The sequence below is a fragment of the Musca autumnalis genome, unplaced genomic scaffold (assembly GCF_047663935.1).
Source record: "Musca autumnalis isolate F117 unplaced genomic scaffold, ASM4766393v1 scaffold_2, whole genome shotgun sequence".
NCBI classification, from domain to species: Eukaryota; Metazoa; Arthropoda; class Insecta; order Diptera; family Muscidae; genus Musca; species Musca autumnalis.
Window position 1 is genome coordinate 103,884,139 of NW_027411755.1, and position 24,269 is coordinate 103,908,407.

General features: G+C 34.7%; 1 protein-coding gene and 1 long non-coding RNA gene across 3 annotated transcripts in view; both read left to right on the forward strand.

Annotated features, from left to right (window-relative positions):
- The window catches only part of LOC141394387 (uncharacterized), a 102,103-nt gene that overhangs the window by 53,500 nt on the left and 24,334 nt on the right, over positions 1-24,269 (forward strand). Inside the window, exon 1 of one of the 2 annotated variants that reach the window (XR_012410392.1) lies at positions 15,554-16,470. The exons of the other annotated variant lie outside the window; for it this stretch is intronic. The gene's annotated coding sequence lies outside the window, so the exon portion shown is untranslated. Of the gene's footprint in view, positions 1-15,553; positions 16,471-24,269 lie in introns of those variants that run through there. 2 annotated transcript variants of the gene reach the window in all.
- Positions 12,996-14,578, forward strand: LOC141394389 (uncharacterized). The gene is made up of 3 exons (XR_012410394.1): positions 12,996-13,236; positions 13,305-13,388; positions 13,451-14,578. It is a non-coding gene; the product is annotated as an uncharacterized lncRNA (long non-coding RNA).

A 24,269-nucleotide genomic window follows, 5' to 3' on the forward strand; every position in this document is an offset into this window, starting at 1 on the left:
GTAAAGAACTAAAGTAAAGCTGTATACTCAGCTATAACAGTCGGTTCCGAATAAGTGTAACAAAGGAAATAAAGCATTGTAGAAACGTAATCTGAAACGAACCCTGTTTTATTTGGTACAAATCGTATCGGGGAATAAAACAACGTCTACACGGAGATTAGTTAAATCTAATTCCGTAACAATACTAAGGCTAATTCGCTCTCTGTTAGTTGTTCGAACCCAAATTACGATATATTCCCATACAAATTTTTGAGAACGAACAACGATTTTTGTACATTGTTGTTAAATTCCTCTCCGAACGACGATAAAATATTTCCTATCTCTAACAAATGAGAGAATTCATCGAAATAAATTAATTATGACAGGAAATATACAAAATTTAAAAACTTATTAAAACCCAAACATTTTTAGATGAACTGCAAAACATGAATGAAAAGTAAACGGTTTAACGACTAGTATACACTCAAATCATAGCAAATCTTTTCTTTCATTGCAGTTGCATTTTTTGTCCATCGCACGATGGGGCCAATGACAGGTTTTCGAGGCAACAAATCACTGGGGCAAGCTAGACCTTCCAAATTTTGTACAGATGTTTATAATGGGCTTAGAAACTAATATGTCAAATTTGGGGCATATCGGTTCATATATACGTATAGCTCCCGTATATATGTTCGTCCGATTTTAAGCAATAGATGGACCAAACACGCAAATTCTGTCCAATTTTTATGCGATTTGGGAAATACCACGGAATTAGGACTACAAATAAGTTTGCCAAGTTATATTGAAATCGGTTCTGATTTTGATATTGCTCCCATATATATTTTCGCCCGATTTTAGGCATTTGGTCACCAATCCCGCTATGTATGTCCAATCTTGATGAAATTTGAAATGTGTGACGGATTTTGGTCTAGAAACATTTTTGGCAAATCATATTGAAATCGGTTCAGAATTGGATTTATTGAAATGATTGACCAAGCATGCAAATTCAATCAAATTACAATAAAATTTGGAAAATAATACGGAATTCGGACTTCAAATAAGTTTTTCAAGTTATATTGAAATCGGTTCAGATATAGAAATAGCTCCCCTATATACGTATGTTCAAATTTCATGGTTTGTGGTTTGTTATAAGTTAATAAAAAAAGGTTCCAAATTTAGTAAAAATCGGCTAAGATTCCGCCACAAAAGCCAAAGTTTGTCTGCGATATCTTGGAAATTATATATAATTATTATATACGTCTATTAAATTTTTCCGAAATCTAATTGATAAGATTAATGGGTTTCCGATTATTCTCCAACCAAAACATAAAAATGTCCTTATTTTTAAGTATTACGATATCTGAAATCAGATTTTTATGAAAAGGCGCAGCTGGGCGCAGCTAATTTTTTCACAAAATGATAGTACACATTAATACCTTTCACCACATATATATAATATCCTAGATCTACCTAGATCTCAAAAGTTATACTCCAGAGAACACATGGATAACAATGCAAAATACTCCAAAAAAGACATAACATCTTAACTCGAAAATACATTTACCACACATACAATTTTTATTATTTGTTAACACTATCTTATTTTACATACCCATTGAAGAGCTTTCCATGTTTAAACAATATAAAAATGTTGAAATGTTCTTTTTGGCGCTTAAAATGCTTTCACTACTTATTTATAATGAATGTCGGAAAATGATGCATAAGAAAATATGTCACCATTGCCAGATCAGTATGTCGCTATGTGATGTTCCCAGATTTATTTATTTTTTTATTTTTAGTGATTCAGAGTGTTGGCAATCGAAATCCGTTAATATTTTTTTCAAATTGTTTACTTCAAAAATTGACTTTTTGCCTCGAAAACCTGCTATTGGCCCCATCGTGCATCGTTTCAAATTCGAGTACAAGTCTAGAAACAAAAATCACATGCCTGCCAGAAAGTCTGTATACCAAAAAGATATTTTGGCAGGTCTCTCTCTCGTTAATTTTGAAAATTAAAAAATTTGCTGAAAACACCAAAATTGTGTGCAAAAATAGAAAACATGAATGAAAATAATATAATTTAATATTAAATAAATATCTGAAAGGAAAGATATTTTTTCAGTTCATAACAATTAATTGTTCTTGTCTTTTGGTTGAAACTTTTTTTAAAATCAGTAAATAAAAAGTATGAAAATATGAATTATGTTGCTATGAATTGTGTACCATGTCATATGAACGGGGTAATTCGTGTACGTAATTATGAGAACGAACAGCGTGATTCAAATGCTGGTATGAACATGGCATTAGAGCTGCAAAGCTATCGATATTATCGACATTATAGCCCCTTTCCACGGTACGTCGTTCGTTCTCTATTAGTTGTTCGACCCTCAAATACGAATAAATTACTTGATTCCCCATACAAAATTCTGAGAACGAACGACGATTTTTCTACGTTGTTCAAGTAGAAATATTCTCCGAACAACGATAAAATATGTCCCATCTCTAACAAATGAGAGCATTTATCGAAATAAATTAATTATGACAGACAAAATAAAAAATTAAAAATATAGGGCTTTTTTAGAAAAACTGCAAAATATGAATGAAAAGTAAAAGGTCCAACGATTAGTATACATTCAAAGCATAGCATAGCACAGCTATTCTCTTTCATTGCAGTTAATTTTTTGCCCATTTTTTCAAATTCGCGTACAAATCTAGAAACAAAAGTCAATTAATCATCATTAATTTTGAAAATAGAAACATATAAAAATTTACAGAAAATACCAAAATGTTCAGAATTAATGGGCAATATGAATGAAAAGTGTGCAATTAAGTGTAAAATATACATTCGCAGGAAAGGTTAGTGTTTTTCCTGTTCTTTTAATATATGTTACACGTGTTATGTGTTCAAATTCTCATGAAAACGAGGAAGCAAAAAGTAAGGAAAAATAAATTATGTTTCTCTTAATTACGAATCGTGTCGTGGAAACGGCTTAATTCGTGTACGTATTTCGAGAGGTGAACAACGTACTTCAAACGCTCGTGTGAACATGACATTAGATATTTTCGATATTTCATTTCAAAAAATCGATTGCTATCGATATTATCGTTAATTTGGAAATGAAAATGTCGAAAATGTGTACGCTTTTGTTGACATTTTTCGCAAGTGTTCACAGAAATATAAAGGAGAAAAAATGGAATTTATTTAATAAAAATAAACAAAACATTTGTACGTATGACTACGGACTTACTTTCTTCCATCTCACAGAACCGAAAAGCCGCGAAATTTCTATAGGTTAACATAAGGTCTGTACGATAACCTCGCAAGTGAAAAGTACTTGCAAATACTCAGCAAGTTCTCAGTAACCTCTCTCCACCATTTTTACTCTCTCGAAGCAAAAAATTTGTAGATTGTTATCGAACAGCAATTTGTAAAAACTTGCAAGAAGTCAGCTGATTTAATAAACAAGAAGAAGAAGAAGTTGGCGGCAAAAATTAAATTTAACAATTGAAGGTATCTAGCATTCTTTTATTTTCCATTTAAAATTACAAAAATATGAGCAATAATAGGAAAATAGACCTCGTGTGTTCTCCAGGAATGGACAATATTTGTCCAATCCTTCAGGTACCTCCCGCACACAAATTTGGAAAAGTTCACTTTAAGACCTGCTCTCGAATTACTGATTTTTGTTGAAGCATCTTGCATTCGCTGCCTCTATTACGACAGTAAAAGTATTTCAAGGGCAAGTCTATACATCTTGAGAAAACAGCCCGAAGATTGTAAAAACCCCAATGCACAGTGGATCCACTTGTATGGAGAAGGTGGCCAAAAATATTTAGAGTGTAAAAATTAAGCCAATGCGCCGGTTACAGCTTTGTGCTGCTGCGAAGAGTGTTTTCAGAAACCACGAGCGTAACATTCTCCCCCGTTTCCCCTCTGGAGGGGGTATACGGCACGAATTGTTTTATGCTGTTAATACAAAATGGTATAAACAGAGGTCCCGATTATCTTATGATGCAAAAATATGCTTCGGGAACAAAACAATCTCCAAAACAACATAAAATCCAACCAATTTAGCGGATTAAAAAAAATCAACCCTTTTTCTGAAAATTGGTAAAATATTTAATATAGATCTTATAGCGTTCTTCATGCAATGCACGTACGGCCAACATGAGACAAATTTGGAAGAAGATTTCATAATCTTGCCGCTGATACCAATTATGTTAATGTACGTGGTCAGATAACAAAGTTCTACGCTAATATATCCATATAAACCCTATTCTAGGGCAGCTTTAGTCAGCGGTACACCATCTATAGTCTCGTATATGATCGAATTGGCATTACAAAATACACTAAGAAGTTATGCAGCTAACTGGAATTCCACAACACGCTAAAACACTATTTTTTAACGAAAATGAAGCTATTACCTCCTCCTTTAAAATCCACTATAATATTTTGCCATACGTATTAGTTTCGCAACATTTTAAATATATTTACTTGAACTTAAAATATGGGTTGTTCTCACAACAAAAATTATTAGTCAAATGTTCCGACTTTTGAAGCTATTATTAAGAAGATCGCGTTCGAATGAAACAAAAATTAATATATTTTCAAAAAGGTCCATATCATAGCTGTCAAATTTGCCAGATATTGTACCAAAATGTTGACATTCATTTTTTATTTTTGGCCAATGGGTGGATCCAGTGTGCAATGGCACCATATGTAATGGCTGCACAGTTCGCTGTGGTCCTGTTTACAGTCATATTATGATTTCCGTGGTCAAGTCCATAACCCCGTTGACTTGCGTCAACGATCCGGAACTGAGTTCCACCCGGCTGAAATCATTTCTGCCTCTTATGTGACGAGGTCCTTAGTGTTGCTTACAACTATAATTCCCTTTCCAATGCACAAATATAAAACATACTGTAACGCATTGCGATGTTTGGCAAACATATTTATTGATATCGTTGGGAATAACCGTCTACATTGTGTTTCTCCTAATCCATGGATGCACTGCTTTTTGCTGAGATTTGATACCTTTAAAATAAAAAAAAAATATGGTCTGTTCCAGAACTGCAAGAAACTACTAATTTTTACTATTTTTTCCGATAACATAAAGTAAAAATAGTAGATTCTTGCAGGTTCTGGAACAGAGCAATAGTCACCAGAAACTACAAAATAAGTTATTTTACTTACATTACCGTTTTCCATAATTTATTTAATACTTTTTTCCCTTTTTTATATCTATTTATTTTATATTTCTTTTATATCTATTTTGTTTATGTTTTTGCCAAGAAGTCGGCCACAAAACATTCGAATTTTAATCAGCTGATCAAACTTGCAAATTCTTACAAGAAAAATATTCCTTGCAAAAACTTGTAAACAAAAGTCTCCAATACTCTCCAATATTCTCTCACAATTGTCTCCAAATTCTCTCTCTTTTACTTTGCAAGTTTGTTATCGAACAGCATTTTGTAAAAGTTTGTGCAAATTTGCACAAACTTTTGGGTTATCGTACAGACCTATACATTGAACTTTGTTGCTTGCTTCACGCTCAATGTAGGGGAATAAAGGCCAGGTACTACCTAATTCAAATGCGATTTTGGATTTCTTTATTCTTCTACACAAATTCAGGCTTGGATAAGCATGAATTTCTCATTGTGTTCTCACCTTATTTATTTCAGTAGTAGTAGTATTTATTGAGTCTTTTGAAATCGTTACAATGATAATAGAGCGTATAACGATGTATATATACTTAGAATTGTAGTTGTATTATTCTAAAAAACAGTAAGGCGGCCATCAGACCATCTGCTTTTTTACATGTATGTTGTCAGTTTGGGTATACTAATACTACAGAACATCTGATGTCATACATGTGAAAAAAAAACAGATGGCCTGATGGCGGCCTTACTAAAATTGATATTTTCCTCTAAAAGCCCATTTAGATATGACTTCATTAGCCGGATTTAGCACATTATCAGGTTTTATTTGCTAAATCCAGCCAAAATCTACCAGATTTCCCATACAAAAATAAACCCTCGTATTGAGTGGATTTGTTTTAACAAGTCTGTTTTTTGCAACATGTTGCTAGAAAATACAAAAAGTTGCAAGCTGGCACAAGAAACAAGGTAGATGCATCGGTGAATTGCTACACTAAAAATAATTTAAAATGTAAAAATTTGATAACAAGGCGAAAAAAAATAAATCTTTTTTGATATACTAAGTTGATTTTAATCAACCAAGACTAATATTTACGATGTCTAAACGATAAAATAATTCGTTTATTTATTTTAGGTGGGCAAACTGCGATAAAATAATTATTTATTTGCTCTTTAGTTAGCATTAGTAGAATAATGTGCTAACATTTTCAGTATTAAACAATAAATTTGTAATTTGACGTATGTTTTTTTGAGACGAATTCAATTTGCAAAAAATTCTTTTGACGTTAAAAATTCGATCAGATGGGCTGATGCATCTACCTTGGTAATTGTGCTATGAACAAAAATCAGCTGACTGCCATTTAAATCCTCCAAAATGTATATCTAAATGCTATGAGATTTGTACTGGATTTATTAAATCCAGTCGAGGATTTATGGCTAGTCTAAATGAGCTATAAACATATTAGAGATAATAAGAGTACGAATGAGGTGGTGCCGAACCAATAGCATTATATTAATCATCCTCTTCGGCTTCCTGGAGTAGATTTTGTGTAGAAAAGCGGCTTATAGCCCGTTTAGACTATACCCTTATACGATGATAAAGGGCATTATGTCGATTTAAGTGCTTAATCCACCCTGATGTACCATACCAAATTAAATCAATTCAAAACTTGGATTTGTTTTAAATCAAATGTTAAATCGAAATATTTTGATACACAACACTGATTTTTGCTCCTAAAAATGCAACTATTGCACTCTGTACCAATATTGGCAACTATGTTCATGTGTCGTTTATTTACTAGGGTTATGACTTTTTGACCGTTTTTTCTCAAAAATTATTTCCTGTAGCGAGAGTGAATGAACTTTTGCCTATTCAAAATTTGCTCCAAAAATGTTTTCCTGTTGCACGAATAAGTGACAATTTGCCTATTAATGACTTAAATAATATTTATTCCGTTTTAATATTGAAAAAGGTCCCGCACAAAGCACTTTCAATTTATGTGATACATGGAATAAAGCTATTTATGATATAAAATGATATATATGTAATAATATGACAACAAAATTTGGTGAGAAACAAAAGCTTATGTTATTCTGGATATGTCGTGTGGTTTTAACGATTGTTTTGAGTTATTTATGTGCTTAAAGGGACTCCAACATTTTTTCCAACAAGCTCGTCTATAAAAACTTTAAAAGCTTCTTGTGCGTGAGCTTCTTTCTATCGAATCACCTTGTAATTAAGATTTTATTTAATCTTATGCAAAAGCTCATCAAAATATGACACAGGGATGTGAGGTTGTAAAAAAGTCATAGCCCTATTATTTACATTTTTCAAATAACTGTAAACACAAACACACAAAAACAAACAGAAGCGGAAAAATATTAAATAAAAATAAAATGGATTTAGCTTTAATTTAATATAAATTGTAAACAACATATTTAATAGCAATTTGTCAGATTATTTTTTGCAGTATTCCATTCCATTTTTAATTTTCAAGCAATTCTTTTTGCAAATTCGCGTATGTATACGTAAACAAAGATCAGCTGACTGGCATCTTATATCATTTTAGACTAGTCTAAACAACTACGATTTGAAAGTTGGATTAAGAAATCGAGTCGATTTAAAATGACTAGTCTAAACGGGCTATTAGAATAAACATTCGGATTTTCTTCAAATGATTCATTTGTCCCAATTTACATTAGGCGAGTTTACTTGCGGCAATTGTCAGTTTGATGGAGAGAGAGGTGAGGTATATGGTAACCCTTTGCCTCTCAACACCCTCTCTCACCCACAAACTGACAATTGCCGCAAGTAAACTCGCCTAATGTAAATTGAGACTTTAAAACGCCAACAGGTGACAGGTAGTCTACGTCAGTCCAACTTATGGCTCGTTCTGATTCAAATATTTCTTGCATTAGGCTATTATCGTGCTGCTACAAGTTTAAAATAAAACGTTTTTGTAAATTGAGGGCGTATTGACAAAGAGGCGTTGTCTTCGCTGTTTCATAGACGAACAAATTAGAATGTCGTTTCATAGGATTAGCATAATTCTTATTGATACACCTCCGAAGAATACTTCTTTCAAGAACTTCCAAGTCATTTGCCACTGTTGGAGAGATGGTGAACCAGGTTGCGAATCCATATGCTTGCTTTCCGGTACCACGTACCGCGCACATTTTCCGGATGGGTTCCTTATACATATAGCTTGCGATTTCCCAGCATTTACGGGACATAGGAGGCTGAGGTTCCAATCGTTGGGTATGCTCTCTTCCTGCCAAATTTCGGTAATTAACTGATGCATACTCCTTATCAACATTTCGCCACCGGTCTTGAACAGTTCGGCGGGCAGCCCATCGGCTCCTGCTGCTTTATTGTTTTTCAGCCGATTGATTGCTGTCATGACCTCGCTTTGGCTAGGTGGAAGACATTCAACGTCGTCTGGTGTATCTTCATCGCCGCCAATATTCGATACTAAGAGCTTCATGAAATGCTCCTTTCCAGATCCTCAGTACGCTATTTGTATCAGTTACCAGATTCCCTTCATGATCTTTGCAGGAGAATTTGCCTGCACCATACCCTTCAGTTTGGTGTTTTACATTCTGGTAAAATTTGCGGACTTCATTCTGACTCCTGAACATCTCGAGTTTCTCACGCTCACGTTTTTCTTGCTCATTTTTTTTCTTCTGAAAATACGTTTCTCCTCCCTCCTCTTCTCCCGATATTTTTCTTTCGCGCTTCGTGTTGCTACTGAATGCAGGGTTGCTGTGTATACCGGTTCTTTTCTTCAGTAGCTTTACGACACTCCTGATCGTACCATAGATTTTTAGGTGGTGGTTTTTGGTACCCAAGCACAGATTGTGCGGCAGTTTGAAGTGAGTGGGCTATTCTTTGCCACCGCGCTTCCACATTATCGGGACAAGCAGTTCTGTCTTCCAGCATGTGAGTCAGTTGAGCGGAATAGGCTTGTGCTATCTGTTGTGTTTGCAGCTTCTCGACATCCAGCGTACCTTTGCTGCTACAAGGAAATGGGCCGAATCGATGTTCGCTCCTCGAATCGATCGGACATCTAACACACTGGACGAGTGTCTTCCGTCTATCACAACATGATCAATCTGGTTTCTTGTTTTCCCATCTGGGAATATCCACGTGGCCTTGTGTATGTCGAGGTCTTGGAATCTGGTACTGCTCACTACCATGTTTTTTGCCGCTGCAAAATCGATCAGCCTCATTCCGTTGTCGGATGTTACCTCATGAAGGCTGAAATTTCCGATCGTGGGACCAAAGATATCTCTCTCCCAATATTAGCATTAAAATCTCCTAGAACAATCTTAATGTCATGGCCAGGGCAGCGGTCATATGCTCTCTCTAGGCGCTCGTAGAATATATCCTTGGTCTGTTCATCTTTCTCTTCGGTCGGGGCATGGGCGCATATGAGACTGATGTTAAAAAAACTTTGCTTTTATTCGGATTGTGGCAATTCTCTCATCAACAGGAGTGAAGCTGGAGACGAGATTCTTAAGTCTCCAATTTACCATAAATCCTACACCTAGCTCATGTTTCGTTTCTTGGCAGCTATAATACAGTGCGAAATCGTTTGTTATTTTTACGTTTGCCCAGTTCCATCGCACTTCCTGTAAGGCGATAATATCAGCATTGTACTTGTCAAGTACATCCGCCAGTGCGAAAATTGCACCTGCTCTGTTGAGAGTCCTGACATTCCAGGTGCAGATTCGCAGATCATGGTCCTTAAAAAGTTTGCGGGGTTCGTCAACTTTAGAGGGGTTTGGTTTTCTTCTTTTTCCTTGTTTTTTCATAGTAGGCGGTGTTTTGACGGGGTTAGTTACTAGCCCAACGCCCAACCCAAGTTTTTAACGTTCTTATGGGTGAACGCGCGACACATGTTAGCTCACTACCTTCAACGGATGTTAAAGGCAGCTCCCCAGGTGACACCACGGGGAGGTCAGTGTCCACTTGAGATGAAAGAGGGACCAAGATAAATCCTGGGCTTTGCCATGTTAAAGCCGGTCAAGACCGTTGCTTGGTATCATTCATCCCCTACGTCACCCGTCAAATTCAATACGACATTTTATATATTTATTTCTATGTTCGATGAATATTAGGGATATATATTTTTTGAAGAACAAATTTATTCATCTAGAAAAAAAACTATTTCCCATAAAGACTCCTTCATATCATTGACATGTAACCTCCTCCAGGTCCGAACGACATGCCGCACACTAAAACACTGCTTTTGGGGCGGTACAATATTTGTTAATATGTGTGGTATTTTGTTAAACATGAAAAGAAAAAAGACCTAATAAACATGTGATTTTTTGTTTTCAAAAGCAAACGATTCAAATAGCTTTTCCTTTTTCAATGAATTACCAGCGACCCCAAACATTTTGCAAGAATTCTACTTTCTGCGAGAATTTATGCATTTAGTGGAATGATATGGAAACATTCAAATTGGAAATCTGACGAGTTTTCATCCAAGTTTTTCAAAATATTCAAACAAATGTGAAAAATTATTAGTTTTTTTTTTTAAATTCCAATAATTTATAGACATTTCCTTGTTTTGTTTACATGTACGTTGACTCTGACGTTTACAAACAAAAACAAATTTCTATGTGGTTGTTGTTGAGTTGTAGTATTTTGTGATGGCCCCTTTCACCAAAACACTCGATTTGTCTGACAAAAAAGCCCCTTCATGAAATACCGCCATCTGTTGACAAAAAATGTAACTCTTCTAATTCATGTTACCACCATATGATCAAAGGTTTTGGGACAATCCTTTCTAGAATTTTGGAACCCTATGCAAGGTTACAACAAAGATGTCAATATTATAAGATAGGAAAAGTCAATTGTGAAAAATTAACTGTAGAGGGAGTTAACCTCTGTTGCTACGACATCATAGCAACATTCTGTTAAACGAAAACTGTTATTCATTGGAATATTGACAAGAAAAACATTAAAACTCAAATTTTACGGCGTTGACCTTTGTTTTTTTATTAAATAAAAAATAAGAAATAGTGAAGAAATAAATTTCAGCCACAAAACACGACGTTAATGTTTTCTGCCGCGAGAAATGGGAATCAAAAACGATTGGCATTGCTGTTATCAATTCCAGTGTGTTGTGTAGCCATCTGTAACCAAAATGTGGAACTATTAGCATATGTTTTTGGAAAATGCATTTGTTCGGGTCTTTATTGCTATACGTCTTTGGTTACAAAGATGTCAATATTATAAGATAGGAAAAGTCAATTGTGAAAAATTAACTGTAGAGGGAGTTAACCTCTGTTGCTACGATATCATAGCAACATTCTGTTAAACGAAAACTGTTACTCATTGGAATATTGACAAGAAAAACATTAAAACTCAAGTTTGATGGCATTCACTTTTGATTTTTTTGTTAAATAAACAATAAAAAAAGTAAAGAAATAAATTTCAGCCACAAAACAAAACGTTTATGTTTGCTGCCGCGAGAAATGGGAATCAAAAACGATTGGCATTGCTGTTATCAATTCCAGTAAGTTGTTTTGCCATCTGTAACCAAAATGTGGAACTATTAGCATATGTTTTTGGAAAATGCATTTGTTCGGGTCTTTATTGCTATACGTCTTTGAGGTTATTCAATTAGAGTTGTATAGTTCATGAACGAACTAGTTCAATGGAACGATTCATTGAAAAGAGCGTATGAACTAGATCAGTCGATATAGTTCATTATATTTCAATAGCTCACTGAGCGCAGAACGAAAGATCCACAAAGAACGATCAACGAACGAACGATTCACAATCTAGTTCAGCATGTCATTTACATATGAATAAAGTGACGCCGTTTTCTGTGCTAAGTGATGCCTTCGTAATGTAATGAGTTTTGTGTATGTTTTGGATCAATGTGAAGTGTCAACCCCCATTGTAATAAAAGTAATTTCTACATAAAGAACATTGTGTTGCGAGGCCCTCGAAAGCCCAAGTCCGTGCCTGGACCCCAAAAAAAAAAAAATTTTGCGTGGAGGGTTTTCTAGGGGAGACCATTTTTGCCTTCGTGGCGGTCTCAAAACCGCGGTCAAATTAAAATATCCCTAGCTTCCAATGTGCCGCTAAAGATGGGGAAGCTAGGGAGAGCTAAATGGTAGTAAGGGGGTTAGTATCTGTGTTTTTTTAGGCACTTGCTGCGGGTAACATTCACTGTTAGCCATGCCTTGTTAGTGAGGTTAGTTGTTGTTGGCGGGGAGGCAAGTTTTTTTTTGTTGTTTTTTGCCTTTTATTTTGTTGTTGGTGGCAAATTGTGTCGGTGCCACATATTCGGTGTGGCAAATGTTTTATTAGATGTTGTGCCAATCGTTGGGTTGTCGATGAATGGTTGTGTGTTTTAAGTAATACACCCTTTTCTTGCCTGGGTATGCTGGCCAGGACTTAAATTGCAAGAAAACCACATGTGAAGAAGTGCATGAGGCAGCCCCAAATTCTATCAGTGAACACACATTCCATTTCAATAAAAGTAATATGCATCCACTGACGTTTTGGGCAATCTCATGCACTCCTTTGCATGAGGAACACCTGAAATGAAAGAGAAAAATAGATTAATGAAAATGAATTTATTTATTTTTCTGTAAATAAGGAAAATAAAATTAGAACGACACCAAAATGTATATAGACAGTTGTCAGATGGCTATGAAAGTCATACACTAGGAAAGATAACCCAAATGGAACTAATTTACATTAGAGGAACTAAGCAAGGTAGGGATACGGTGTTATCGACCTAGAGTTGTGTGCTCTTAGATAGCAGTTGGGAGAAAATTCTGGCTCTTATTTTTTGTAATGAACTTAATTATGAAAATTTCACTAGAAAGGGACCATGGATGTTAATTTAGAGGAGGATAAATGGTGTCTTATTACCAAAATGTCGATTAGTGGAAAGTCGCATTTGCGCACTAAAAAAGCTATAAAAGAGAGTAGCGAATTAATAGAGGTTAATAGTTAGAAAATTGGTGCTGAACGGGATATAACCTTTTTATTGAAAACCTGTGAAATTTAAGTGTAATTTTGTTGCAATCAAAGAAATTAAACTCTAAATGAAATAATATACAGAATAAAAGGTGGTAATTAGTCTGAGAATAAATAAAAATTATTACAAATTGATGTAAAATTATTCTGATTAAATTAGGTTTGCGGTGGAGTGTTGTGTTTGTTTTTGTGCTGTTAAACCAGTTGATGAATATTTAACAAGTGTTAGGCGAAAGCCATAGAGGTAATCTAGAAAGTGGCTTAATCTTCCAAACAAAAGAGTTAATTTTTTTATTCCTTGGATAGGCAAGCCACATTTACACGCACTGGTTGACCGACCGACGGACAGCAGCATCTTGTGGAGTATAGTAAAGTCAACATATCACAGACAACATCCCTGTGTTACGATAAGGTAGGAAAACGATATTTCCAAGATTATCTAAGTAATTATCTCTGCCCGACCGCCATCTACGCGACAGTGGCCAGTACTCCACTCCACTTGATCTCGGTTCAGCACCACAAAAAATTAATTGTTATAATAATCTAAGACACGGAATAAGATCCACACAGACATCGACAAACTGTAATAATTTTACCGTGTCCATCCATTCGAAATATGCACCTAGTGCCACATTGATTTTCCAAGTTATAAGATTTAAGCATTCTAACCCTAACCAAAAAACTGTAAAACGTAATTGTTGATGACCATAAAAAGATGTTTGGAAATGAAGTCTAAGTGATGTGAAGACAGAAAATCGGTGAATAAAAAGCGACGTTACCATTCTTGAACCAATTTTATTATTAAATTTATATTGACATACTATTTTACTTTTGCATCTTATTTAGTACTATTCTTAGTTATATGTATTGACTTATTTTATTATTAATATTTATTTTAAGTATCTGTTTAGTACATGTTAAAACTTCTTTTTTTCAGCACTCTCAAAGCGTAAAGTTTGAATATAGTTTTGTTTTGTTCCCCATCAATTTTCTTCGTAAAAAGAGCTCTTTTGTTGAAGACTGTAGGGTGGGTGTGATTTCGTTAATGTTATATGTTTAAAAACCACTTTCACCGTGGGTTCAAATATCGCTTTGCGAATGTGAATTTTGTTTTTGTATGTCCAAGTTCATTGTCTTGGATATAAAAGAAATCCATTGAGGGATTTATGTATTTTGTTGGTCAGAGGACCTTTCGTTTTTAATTAATTTGGCAAAAAGCCGTTGAAATTTAAATTTCATATTTCCTAACAGGGAAACTATTGATAAATTAAAACCATTATTTGAATTTTAACTTAATAATTTTTGATATTTATTTACTTTATTTTTGTGCTAGTTTTTATTAAAAATCATAAAAAGACCTTGAGTATTGATAAGAATAATTCTGTTAGTATTAGTAATTTATATTAATAAAAATGATTTGAATGTTTGTTAAGACCATAATGATGATGTGTTGAGATAGTTAAAGGAGGACTAAGGGACGAGGTAAGTGATGGATGTGGGCGGTTTGTGGTGTCAGTATGTGGAAGAAGAGGAGGTACTGATCATGGTTGGGCGGGCATCATGTAGGTCATCAGGTGGGGGTTTATTATAGGGGTGATACATCTTTGTGTTAGTGTAGTAGTGTCAGTATTGTGTTCATGATTTAATTGCTACATGTCAGGGGTAGGGGTGAAGGGTTGGGACCACACCCAGAGAGGCGACATGGCTAGCCAGGGCCCCATAAGGAAATGATCCCCCTACAACAGCGCATGTAACAATTGTTGACATAACACATCCCAATATATCGAATCCATTATCATTCAATGTGCCTTTTTTTGGATAGAAAAAAAGAAACATACATACATAAACTTTTTCGCAGTTATAATTTGTACAAACACACAACATAAGATTTTTTGCCAGCCACGTAAATGAAATTCTAATTACAATTTTTATCCGAAGGACGTTTTCTTCTAAACTTAATACAAACTTAATCTTTATTTATGAATGGTATAAAATTATCTAAATGTAATATTTTTGCAGTAAGTGTGTTTGTTTTCAACAAGCGAATGATCCGAATGATTGAAGTGGATAGTGAACTATGAACTAGATTATTGAACTAGTTCAGTTAAAAGAGCTGAGCTATTGAACTAGATTTTTCAAATGAACTAGATTGTACAACTCTATATTCAATGTCACCTTGAATGACTTAACCCATTAGTGCATAGCGTCCGTTTAAACGGACGTTTTTATTTCTTACGCCAATTCTTTATTCAGGCTGATGCACTGTATAAGACCAAAACTTAAAACTCGACGCCTGACGTGTGCGTACAAAAATACAAAAACAAAATACATGTATTTCAAATTGAAAACAAAAACAAATACATGTATTTTGTTTTTGTATTTTTGTACGCACACGTCAGGCGTCGAGTTTTAAGTTTTGGTCTAAAACTGTTTGGGATGATTGACAACATATCACAATTTATAATTATGAAGTGATTTCCTCCGAATTTCAAGTTTATAGTGCTTGTTTATTACAAAAAATGAGAAAAATAGTAAAGTTCATTGTTTTCAATATATGTTAACTCGATAATATTCGTTTCGACGTAAAATATCACATGATTTACTTCAATCAAACCCAAATATTTTGTCAAAAAAGTAAATGAACTTATCTCAAATACAACAAACAACGTAAACCCAAGAACAGTAACAAAATATATCTCACGCAAAGTGTTCCAATTGGATAGCGTCCGATATAACTGACGGTCTATAAAACCTAAGATAATTTATAAATGACAAAAGTTCTTCTTGAAATGTTTTATTTATCTTATTATTATTCTAAAACAAACAAAAAGTATGAATAAAAGTCACCAGGGAACTTTATGCACTAATGGGTTAATCACTGTAACATGGAGTTAATTTAGGACAGATGTCAAGAAGTTGTCAAAGGTGTCAGATTTAAATAAAACAAATTTAGAATTGGCATAACCTAAATTGTCATAAAAGTTTAAATTTACGGTACTTATTAAAGTGTACTAATAATGATTGCCGATAATTAAATTCAAATCTGTTCATTTATAGAATGTATATTGTGAATTGCCAAAATTACCAGAATTACCCAGAAATAAGTTACTGATTTAGTAATAAAAACTCCTCGATTAAGATAATTTTCGTGGAATTTTCGCCAAATATATGAACTTCGATTTTTAAATATAATTGTGAAGTAAATATAAATATAAATTATCATTAATTGAATAGGATACTGCGGTCACATACGTGCTGTAGGCGAAAGCTCATTACATTGATGCTCATATTTCTCTAACGCTAAAGACTTCACAAGATTTTAACCAGTGAGTACACAAGCCACAAGAACAAGTACGATATATGTATGTAACAAAACCACCAACATTCCTATCATCTTGAATATTTGAACAAAAGGTAACCTAGAAATTGTAACAGAAGTAATATTGAGGAAAATAGCAGTTTTTGTTAAAATATATAATATTGTTAAGACCAACATTAGTTTACAACTAAGCTGTTAAAAGTTATAATACAATTCACAATTAATATTTCATTTTCTCATATTGAAGCCAATTCAGAGCCTATTCTAAGGAGCCATATAAAAAAAACCTTAACATTCACCTTTTCATTTGCTCCTACATGCCAAAAAAAAGAAGATTCATAACCCTTTTAATCTCTTCACAAATTTATAAAAAAAAAATGCATGTAGACGATTCTCTTATGTAACGCAGTCACGAGTTGCAATACATGTGCCAATTTTACTCGCTTAAGTCTTTGCTTTTTCTTCACATTAAAACCAAATTTGCATGAAAGTTAAAAAATATTAACAGAATTTTTAGCATATATTAAGGCACATTTTCTAAAAAAAAAACTCTACATAAAAAAGGAAATATTGTAAAACAAAAGAACATTTGTTGAGGAACAGGGCTGAACAGACCACATATACGGTACAACAGGATGAATCAGGAGCAGGTACCTTAGCTGCCCAAATTTTGATGGAGGAGCTCCTCAAAACTAATGCTGTGAGGATACATTGCAAAGTGGCCCCAGCAAATTAGATGGTCATCTAAATTTTTTTCAGTGTACTATTATATCACTGAAATTTTACAACAAATTAGGTTAATGAGATAGGTGGAAGTATCTGGGACCTTAAAAATAGACTTATGCCTTAATATGGAGGTTGTACATGGGCCTTGGCCAAGACTAAAACGGGAACTATGTTCGCAAACGTTTTATTCCAGTAGGCCGTCTTACATAAAAGATACCGTTTAAAAGACGATTTTGACTGTATGTGGCATAGGCCCATCCACTATATCTAACTGTAAAGGGAAGACGAGAGAAACTCCAACATAAGTCAGTTGGTGGAAAACGGAGGGTTCTGGTAGAATAATAGCTGAGTGGCATTTAAACGAACGAAGCCAATATTAGATGGTTACCCTGTTCGTGTGGGTTTGGAGGCAATGATCTGGAATGCTTGGTTTACATTTAATTTGCGGGTAGAGACGTTGCCCGAAGACTAGTGAATCACTTTGGCATGATCAGCGATGGTTGTGGAGTCCACATGACCAGCAGTCAGATAAGGTTCGCCTGCTGTGGGTTTAGAGGCCGCAAATATGGTTTTGGGACGTATACGAATGGCCCACAAATGGTATAGACCCCAATGTCTGCAGTCGTGTACGATAGGGGTGCTGCCTCGATGGTGGAAGCAATATTTCGTGGAGATATTTACCTGCATCCCTTGCGAAGGGTGCTTGTCTTGTTGCTTCCCAGAAAGTTTTAGTTGCCTCCAGGCCGAAAGTTACAATGCCTATGGGCAATTCCATTTTTGTAGCAAAGTGACGGGCCCCTTTGTTTTAGCAGTTGATGCGGTTATTTGGATGGTTTGGGGGGCAATCACATTTCTCTTTTAATTTTTTTTGTTTCTTTGCCCAGAATTTGTCAATTCATTTCAGTTTTTTTAGTTTTGTTTAAGGGCAGAGAAAAAGCGTGCTCATACCACCAATGCCAAGAGGTGGTATGAAAACATATGTTTGTGGAACTTGTGAGTTTGACAGTTCGGAGGTGGGAGCTTACGTACGTTCTTATATAGAGGCCAACGTAAGAGCGTGCGTGAGAACGTACGAAAGAGAACTATTGCATACGTAAAATTAAGTGAAATTTAAAGTTTCAAGGCCAATAGGACAGTGAACTTGAACAACTTTGACCATTGTTCAAGCATGGGCAATTGTTGGCAGGAGAGAGTAATTTTAGAGGGTACTTGAGAAACAGGCGAGTTAACATCTGCCGAGAATGATTTGCCTGCGTATTTAGTGCCAAAAAAAATTAAGATGAAGAAAATGTTAGGTGGCGACAAAGTACCAGTTGTAAAGTGAATGTTCAACGTTAAGGAGAAGTAAAATCGTGTTAAAAGTTGCGATTTATAAAATCAAACCAAGTTGAACAAATTAAGTTTTTTTTTAATAAGACAGTTGAAATTATTGAAGACATAATAAATCAAAATAGTTCAGATAATTCAAATAGTCTCTAAATATTTAGACAATATTAGTAAGACTGATCTGTCATTTTCAAGATATCCTTGAGGAAATCAGCTATAATTGATGATTGTGCGGTGCGCGATTTAAATGCAGGACGTGAGTTATATTCCTTAGCTTATGTGTTTGGTTTGTAACGTTTTTGTTTCACATAGTGAATTTGGATTTACAAAAGTGAACCACTTATCCGTTGAAAGTTGCGAAGAGGGTCAACGTATGTCCGGAGCATACGCAACGTAAAGCGCCCGACACATTTAGTGTCTCCAGGTCAGGCAGATTCTTGGATATTGTGGACTGCAAAGTTGACATTGGAACTTGAAGAGAGCGAGTTCCAACTACAGGCCACATCCCTCTTGGAATCCACGACTGAGAGCGTTTGGTGGAAGGTGATCTAAAGCAAACAAAGCTAAGTTCTAGCATATTCTAAGGCGCCGTAAATACGGGGCGAATTGGTGTTTGTCTGTTTGTGTGCGTTTTAGTTAGTATTTTTGTGTTAGCTATAAGTTTTCATTTCCGTTCATTTTATTTACTTTTTCTTAGGGGTTTTAATACCATATCAGATAGTTTAATTTTATTTTAGTTGGTACTGTGAGGGATCTATCCTAGCTTAACGTCTGTTCGTCCTGTTAGGATTTCACCTAGAAGAGCTCCGACGGGTAGTATGTCCAATATAGGATTTTGAGCGAGGAAACTGGGCTAGATACTAGAAATTTTAAATAAATATTTTTTTTTTTAATTTTTGTGTGGTTTTTGTTGACCTTTGGACTCAGATTTCCTTTTTTAGTTTAGTTTGGCTCGAGGTCAGTAGAATAAAAAACAATTTTAATTTTGTTTTTTTATCATTTTATTTTTCCAATATTTCGATCGGCATCGTCGATCATCATCAGGGATTATACTTTAAAAAACAATTAACAATGATTTTATAACTATATTAACAATTGTTATTCTATGACAATAATTACTTTTATTTTTATTCACGAACAACAAACTCTGCTTCTACATCCATTTGCAAGTATTTTCGGACTAAAGTTTTTGGTGTTTTTCAACGATGTTTCTATAAATTTGAGCACAATGCTCGGTGTCTGATTTGAAATTCATACGATTCTCGACGGGGACATTAATAATATGAAGCATCTCTAACATATATCTTCGTTTATAATTATTCTCTTGAGTTAGAATGTCAACATTTTTAAAGTTGGGTGCATGCCCTGTTGTTGCACAGTGGGCGGCTAGTGCTGTCTTCTGTTCTAAAGGTTTACCTTTTTTTTTTTTAATTATATAAGTTTTCTAAAGAAAAAAAACCCAAATTTTAACAGTTTTTTTATTAATAATTTTTATCTTTTTCATGTATATATATATATATATTTTTTTTTTTTTGGAATTTTAGTAATAACATAAAGCGAGAAAATTTACGATTCCTGTAAGAAAAGAAAGAAAAGATTAGGTATTAGTGGAAATGTTTTGAGAATGAAATTATGTAATAAATGTTAATTGTTTTAATGAAAATGGTGCTTTAGTTTGTTAAGTGGAAGGGGGGAAAGGGTAAGATCGGGGATATGTCAAGGATGTAAAGCGAAGCATCGTTGGTGTCTACTGTACTGGGGTTCCTGGAATGAAAGGAACATTAGGTTGGGTGGGTCTAGAAGGGGACCAGTGACCTGGATCCCCAAAAGCATTGCTTGGTTGGTCATGTTGTCGGTGTGTATGTAGTCCATTTGTTCGTAGTTTATTGTGGGTACCTTCGAAGTGTCAAAGGGTTGAGGATTCACGACCGATGTTGAGATAGCCGAGGCTGACACAGGTTAGAAAAGAGGGTACGTAACACATTATTGCATACATAAAAAACAAAAAAAAACACAGTAATAAGAATAAATTAATGCATGCATATAATTTTAAGAATAAATGTAAAATATAAAGAAAATAATAGATAAAATTGCAAAAAGTATAGTAACATTCCTAAATCAAGACTGTTCCTAAAACAAAACTGGTCATATGAGATGTACTGTACACAGAACTTATTACAGCCTCGGCCTCATACATAATTTCAGTTGGTACACAACAACATACAATAGCCTTAATTATCCATTATTCTCTTTATATTATTTAAAGCTCAAATTATTTATAACCATATAAATTAATTATTTAAGTTTATATATACTTAAAAAAATGATTATTAAAGTTTTGTAAATTAATATTGAAATATAAAGAAATGTATTTGGTCTAAAATTTAAATTGGATGAGTAAGTAAAACTGTAAGAAGCAAATGTTAGGACAAGGGAGATTTCACAAAAAAATATTATTCAGCTTTGGAATCTCATAGGATGGTTTCCAAGAACCATGTAGAGGGAGGTTAGCTTAGGACTAACAACAACTGGTTCCTCACTACAACATCAATAATGTATCCATAAAAATTATCTATATTTTGAAACTGATATTGTCCGTCCGTTTATCTCGATTTCAAGTTTAAAAATTCAAATCGTTTTTATAACGTCCAGTATGTGTTAACCTGTAAAGAGGAAAAATAATTTTTACCACCTGGCACTATAATTGTAATGTAACAGGAAGGAAGCGGTAAGAATCCCCCCATAACCGGCGAGCCCAAGCCGCAGCAAAAAGCCCAGAGTGCCACCGCTTTGTTCACCACATATCCGTTACATTTGGCGCCCATCGTTCGAGCATTTTAAATGTCGATTACCTTTGTTTTAAATCCCTTGATTGTTTATGTAAGTCCCAGAAAGCTATTCTGTAGTGCTATATCTGAGTTGCTACAACTCATGATAGGTTTTTGAAGCATTGGAGAACAGTATGGAACTGTAATTGTTACTGGTGGTTAGAGTAAGTCGTGATCTACAGAACCATGAGTCTGAGATCATATGCTGTTTTACCGTCCGTTAGCAAGAACAGTCTCATAATGTTCACTATTTGTTTGTGTTTTGTCAAGTCCAGGGATACTCGGAGCCAATAGAGCCAAAGAAAAAGTCAATAATAACATCACAACCAATCATTTATTATTTTTTTGGATACAATAATTTTATATATAAAATATATAAAATTTTATATAATTTTATATATTTTTATAAAAAAATATAAAAAATTAATACATAAAATAGCTTCCAATATTTATATTTTCTTAACTAATTAAATTTAGTTGAATTACAAAATGTGTGTTGGTAGAAAAGCTATTAGATGTTGTGTTTTTTCCTCCTTTGCTTCCAACACAGTGCTACGAAACTCATCCTCACTTGAATCTGAAAAGAGAAAAAAGAGAGAAAATTGAAAAATTAATATTGCTACAAAAAAAATTAGTTGATACATTTATGTCTACAAAGTCAATATTTAAATTTACGAATTTTTATATATAACGCATTTTCAATTCCAACGAATCTTTAAAACTCCTTTTCGCCTTGTTTACTTTTTTCTTAATATCATTTTACATAAATGGAATATTTAAATAAAATAAAATTAAGGTCGATGTCTAGTAGAGACGATTCCATGGCTTCGACTTCTAATTCCACACCTTCTGCTACAACAATCTCCAACACAAATATGTCAACAACAAATACAACTACAACTATAGACACGGCAACAACTTCAACGATGACCACAACAACAACAATGACTACTACAACTTCTGCCTCAGAACCTATTATGTCCAACGCGGATGTTACATTAGGTTCACAAAACCATTCATCCCCTGAATTAGATGAAAGTATACCTTCTCCAGAATATAGTAGCATCACGGCGATAGGTATTAGGAAAGATTTTCAAAGCAATAGGGAACAACAACAGGGAACAGCTAGAGTTAGGAATACTAACCCCGTAGTAAATAATAGCGGACTGTCTCTTAAGGAATACGTCAACGCATCTGTAGGAGCTGCACAGGCTAGAGCTATGAGGGAGGTTCATGAAAGTCTAGAGAGAATACCTGGGATAGTCAGAGAAGTATTATCAGAGACCCAATCACTAAGCAACCAACAAAGACAACAACAACCAAACTTCCAAGAAAGTTATCCTTCACATTCGGGAAGAAATGTGCAACAACAACAACTATTTCCACCACAACAGCGTCTTTTACAACAGCAACAACGATTGTTGCAACAGCAACGTTTGCTATAACAACAAAGATTGTTGCAACAACCACAATTTGCATCCCAACAACAATTGTTACAACAACAATATGCTCAACAACAACAATTCGTTGAATCCCAGCAACCAACATATGCTAGAGGTCAACAACCATATCAATGTCCACCAAATAACATAAATATACCCAGATATGACCACAATTATCAATCCGCCAGACCACATTGTCCACAACATTCCATGCCACGACAAAACTTTGCATCTGCATCAACATTCAACTACATGCCAAGACCACCCATTACGTTCGATTTGGAAAAATGGGGTATTCAGTTTGATGGAGGAAACAAATCGACATCTGTCGAAGATTTTATCTTCAGGGTAGAGACCATTATGGAGGACACAAACTGTCCATGGCCTGTATTACTAAAAGGATTCCATCATCTTTTAGCAGGATCTGCATACGAATGGTTTTGGAACTTCCGTAGGCAAAATCCGACCTGTGAGTGGGAATACCTCAAATGCAATTTGAAGAGGAAATTTCAACGATTTGAAAGTGATTATGAAATCCAGAGGCGTATCATGGAAAGGAGACAAGCTTATAATGAAACTGCCGATACTTTCATCTATGAAATAAAGAATTTAAATTACCAAATGAGAAGTCCCATCCCTGAAAATGAATTGGTCAAAATGTCAAAGGATAATCTGAAGGATGGATTGTACCAACTAATTTTCCCAATGCACGTATTCAATAGGACCATCTTCTAGAGGAATGTAGACGTGCAGAAAGAAATTTGTCTAAACGAAGTATGCATAGACAACAGCAACAACTTCAACCTCGCCGACTTAACGAATTGGAGTACCAAACAGATTTATATCCAGAGCCAACACAACAACAAATAGCTCCAGAATATCAGCTTGAAGCCCTTAGGAAGAATGTCCAACCATCAAAACAACTGATTTGTTGGAACTGTAAGCGACCAGGACATACATTTATAGAATGTGAATCCAACGAAAGAGCAATATGTTGCTATCGATGTGGTTTGGAGAACACCATAACTCCAAAATGTCCGAGGTGTACGGGAAACAATACCAGGAGCGTGATGAGGACGGGGCCATCATGTTCAGACCCCAATCAGCCCCAATAAATACAACTGACAGTAGCAGTACGCTACATGTCCCCAAAACCAATCATGACCACAATACACAATTTGAAGAAGGCCAAAAATGTCAAAACACAACCCAGCAACAACAAACACCAGTGATTTATAAAGGCAGTGATTCCAATTCAACAAAATATGTACAAAAACATAAAGTTATAGTCACATATGAAGATAGACTTGCAAATTATGAGAAGGTCAGGGCTGAAATCTTCAAGGATTTTGAAGGACCTTCAGAAAAGATAAGGAAAGCTAGATGTAGATATAAAAATCGGAAGAAAGAAAGGACTTCAATCTCCATTTCAAGCCTAAACACCGGAAATGACATACGACCATACGCTGGTTTAACTCCCTATT